The sequence below is a fragment of the Dermacentor silvarum genome, chromosome 7 (assembly GCF_013339745.2).
Source record: "Dermacentor silvarum isolate Dsil-2018 chromosome 7, BIME_Dsil_1.4, whole genome shotgun sequence".
NCBI lineage: Eukaryota > Metazoa > Arthropoda > Arachnida > Ixodida > Ixodidae > Dermacentor > Dermacentor silvarum.
This window is the reverse complement of record NC_051160.1, coordinates 145856872-145861455: the sequence shown is the minus strand read 5'-3', so window position 1 is coordinate 145861455 and position 4584 is coordinate 145856872. Positions and strand designations below refer to the sequence as shown.

Below are 4584 nucleotides of genomic sequence, written 5' to 3'. Positions count from 1 at the left end.
GACAATACTTTTATACAGGTTAAGCAGACACTTTCGATCACTACCCCAAATCGTACGCGACAGAAGCTTTAAAAGGTTTATTGTCTTCAGGCAATTTGTCCTCAGATACTTAATATGAGGAATAAATGTAAGCTTGGAATCTAAAATAATGCCTAGAAACTTATGCTCGCTGCTCACAGAGAGCGCATCTCCTTTGATTTGTATACTGGGGACAGGCGTTATGCCTCTCTTGTTTGTAAAGAGTGAGCAAGTGCGCTTCTGGGCGTTTACTGTAAAACCGTTCTCATCTGCCCATTTGGACAATCTGTTTATTCCCAGCTGCACTTTTAGTTCGCACATGGCAATATTGCATGACTTGAAGGATATCTGCACATCGTCGACATAAACAGAATAAAACATTGTGCGTGGGATGACTGTATGCAGCGAATTCATTTTTACAATAAATAGTGTGCAGCTAAGCACACCCCCTTGCGGCACACCAGTTTCTTCTGTGAATGATCAAGACAAAGCTCTGCCCACCCTTACGCGAAATGTGCGAATAGTGAGGTAACTTTCGATAGTGTTTAGCATATTGCCACGAACACCCATCGCCGAAAGATCTCGGAGAATTCCAAAGCGCCATGTGGTGTCGTAAGCTTTCTCTAGGTCTAGAAATACAGACCGACAGAATTTCTTATGTATAAAAGCATCTCTAATGTATACCTCAATGCGGACAAGGTGGTCTTTTCTAGACATACCTTCTCGGAAGCCACACTGGAAGGGGGCTAGTATTTTGTTATTTTCTAGGAAGCATATTAAGCGCCGGTTCATCATTTTTTCATACAGCTTGCACAGGCAGCTTGTTAGAGCTATTGGCCTGTAGCTGCTGGCTAAGGACGGGTCTTTGCCATGTTTAAGTATCGGGATGACTATGGCTTCTTTCAGTGAAGACGGAATACAGCCAACCGCCCACATGGCATTAAAAAGAGACAGGAGTGTTTTTAGCGTTTCGGGGTGTAAGGACCTAATCAGTTTGTATATGACACGATCGGCACCTGGCGCCGAGTTGTTGCAACAAGCGAGAGATGCCTTAAGTTCAGGAAGGCTAAATGGGCAATTGTAGGCCTCACTCAATGTGCCTTTACGATTTAGGGATCGCAGTTCTTCGCGTTCTTTGAACATCAGGAAAGTTTTTGTATAGTGTGATGCACTCGAGACATTTTCAGTGTTCTCCTAAACAATCCGCCTGGTCTTCCAGGCTATTGTCTTGGCAACTTACTAAGGGTAGGGAATGTGATTCCCGTCCTGTTAATTTATTTACCCTATTCCAGACTTTGGTCTTGTCCGTGTAAGAATTAATACTAGAAATCTCTGTCTTCTTGCACGTCGACGCGTTCTTCTGCCCTGTGACATTGCTTGTTTAAAATTTATCAGGTTTTCGGCTGTTGGGGAGTTGCAAAGCAGTCCCCAGGCGTTGTTCTGATTTTTACGTGCTTTTTGGCATTCCTCGTTCCACCAAGGCAAGCGACGTTTATTAGCCAGTCAATTAGATTTTTGTATGTACTTTTCTGCAGCGTCAATGATAAAACCTCTTATATACGCCACAGCATCGTCTATCTTAAAAGAGGCAATGTCATCCCGGCTTAAATATGTTATTTGTCGGAAAAGTTCTCAGTTAGCCGAGTCAACCTTCCATCGGGGAACGTGTGGCGAACATCTATCTTGTTCTGTTAAGCCTACCATAATTGGGAAGTGGTCGCTCCCAAAGGGGTTCTTGAGAATGGACCACTCCAGGTATGGCAGTAGTGCACTCGATGCTACACTTAAGTCAATGGATGAATATGTGTTATGTGTAACGCTGTAATACGTAGGCTCTTTCTTGTTAAGTAAGGATGCGGCTGAAGAAAACAGAAAATTTTCAATTAGGCTACCTCTTGCATCGCAACGCGAGTCTCCCCACAAAGTGTTATGTGCGTTTAAATCTCCGACAACTATGTATGGTGGCGGGAGTTCATTTATGTAGTTTTGGAATTCGGTTTTATGCAGTTGATAATTGGGAGGGATGTATATAGAGCTGACAGTGATCAGCTTGTCGAACAACACCCCTCGGACAGCAACTGTATCCAGGGGCGTACGAAGTTTTAATTCCCGGCAGGCAACGCCTCTGTCAACTACGATAGCCACACCACCGGAAGACACGACTGTGTCATCGCGGTCTTTGCGAAAAATAGCATATTGCTGGAGAAAATTGTTTGCGTGTGCTTGAGGTGTGTTTCTTGGACACACAGCACCTTTGGATTATATTTATGTAGGAGTTCTTTGATGTCATCGAGGTTGTGGAGGAGTCCTCGGACATTCCACTGTATTATTTGTGTATCCATGTTGAATGTTGTTTTTGGGCTGTGTGTTTAAGAAAGAGCAGTTACTTCACAGAGTCCTTGTCGGGCCCTGTGATGCGCGGTTTCTCTTTTTTGGAGCGGTCGAGAGATTCTCGCCCCTCCTTTGGCGCTGGCTGCGCCGTCTGGCCGGAAGATGTGTCCATCGGCTCTTCCGGAGCGCTGGACACCCGCTCTTGAGAGCGGTTTGTTCGCGGTGAAGGCCTCGTCTCGAGGGACAAGACCTTGGAGGCCACCAGCCCGGAGGTGGATGGCCCCTTCTGCTGGGGTGGCGGAGCAGCGCTAGCTGCAGCCGCCGAGGGGGCGGATGGCGTCACGGCTGGCTCACTACGCGTGTGCCAGACAGCCGCAGGGGGTCGTTGTGGCGCAGCCCCCTGACGCGCCACTTCGGCAAAGCTGGTTTTCGGCAGGTACGCTACCCGCCTGCCTGCCTCCTTGAAAGTTATATTTTCCTTTACCTTAATTGTCACTATTTACTTTTCTTTTTTTCCAGGATGGGCACGACCGCGAGTATGCGGCGTGCTCCCCATCACAGTTAACACAATGTAGAGAACTTTCACAAGACTCAGAGGAGTGTTCATGAGCACTGCATTTGGCACAAGATTGGCGGCCTCGGCAGTTCTGCGAACTATGGCCGAACCGTTGGTATTTGAAACATCGAAGAGGATTTGGCACGGATGGCCTAACACGAAGCTTGATGTACCCGGCCTCGATGGACGCTGGCAGAACACTTGAGTTGAAAGTAAGTATCAGGTGCTTGGTTTGTATTTCCTTGCCGTCGCGCCTCATCTTAATCCGTTTAACATTGGTTACATTCGGTTCACTGAAACCCTCCAGGAGTTCAGCCTCACTCAGCTGCAACAGATCATCATCTGAAATAACGCCACGGGAGGTATTCATAGTACGGTGCGGAGTTACTGTTACTTGGGCATCTCCAAATGACACTAGATTAGGCAATTTCTCGTGTTGTTTCACCTCACGGAGTTCCAAGAGGAGATCCCCGCTTGCCATCCTGGATGCTTTATAGCCTGGTCCAAAAATATCAGTCAAAGTCTTTGACACAATGAAAGGTGAGATTGTTCGTACTGATTTGTCTGTTTTTTCTGAGTGAATTACATGGAATCGGCGAAAATTTTTTCTTTGGCGGCCAAAAAACTGGAAGACTTCATCGGTGCGCCCTCGTTTGAGACAGCGATCAGGGAGTGGGGGGAATGAACTTGCCATAAGTATATATAGATTTTCGGCGGCAACGCCAGCCACCCACCATGGAGCCCAACAAGGGGACGCTGCAGGGCCTGTAAACACAAGACCTGCAGACGCCAGCCGTACGTCACAACTATCACCAAATATGGAATATCCAAGGTTGGCTACCCACACAAGGTTAACCCTAGCTGCCTGGGAAATTGGAAGTAAAAGGAAGTGAACAGAAGACAGGATAGATTGAAAGGGAGAGAAAAAGAAGAAGATTTAAGAGGAGGACAGGAAAAGGCAACTGCCGATTTCCCCTGGGTGGGTCAGCCCAGTGGTGCCGTCTATGTGAAGCAGAGGCCGAAGAGGTGTGTTGCCTCGGCCAGGGGCCTTAAAGGTCCGAACACCCGGCATCGGCTCAACCACCAGGAACCCCCTTTCCCCAGACACGGCTAAGCCGCACACGGCAAAACGCGGAGGGTCCAACCCTCATGTGCTCGGGTCCGTGGTGTCGCAACACACCAAACGCCTGCTGATGCAGACGCCCCTGCGGGGTGCACGCTTTGGATATATGCGGTGCAGACAAGTAGATTTAAACGCGTTTCATGTATTTTGTGTGTCATCCCTGCGCAGGGGACATGCTAATCTTCTCTGTATTGTTTGAATTTTAGTATGTACATGGAAGTGAGGTTGTTTGACATGTATATTCTTGAACCCTGTATTTCGTAGGTTAGACCCATTCAAGAGCTAAGGAGTAGCCAGCGCCTTATTTGTGCCCTATCATCTCCTCATATCATATCAATAAAGAAAAACGCGTTTCAAATCTTCACATGCGAACATGTTACGCAAAGCTTATTTTTAGGATTAATTGATACCGCCGACTAAACAGCTGCTTCGTAGCAACAAATCTGCAAGTAGAAAAAGATTCAAGATGCAGGAGCTTCTAGATCAAATTTATTTCGTACATGGGAATGGATGACCAATGCTCCTGGCAGCAGGGCAAGAGTGCTGGTTCTTGGAG

At 47.2% G+C, this 4584-nt stretch overlaps 1 non-coding gene across 1 annotated transcript; it reads right to left on the bottom strand.

Moving 5' to 3' along the window:
- Positions 1-4150: 4150 nt before the first annotated feature.
- LOC119459813 (U6 spliceosomal RNA) lies at positions 4151-4257 on the bottom strand. The gene has a single exon (XR_005193814.1). It is a non-coding gene; the product is annotated as a U6 spliceosomal RNA (small nuclear RNA).
- Between the last annotated feature and the right edge of the window lie 327 nt (positions 4258-4584).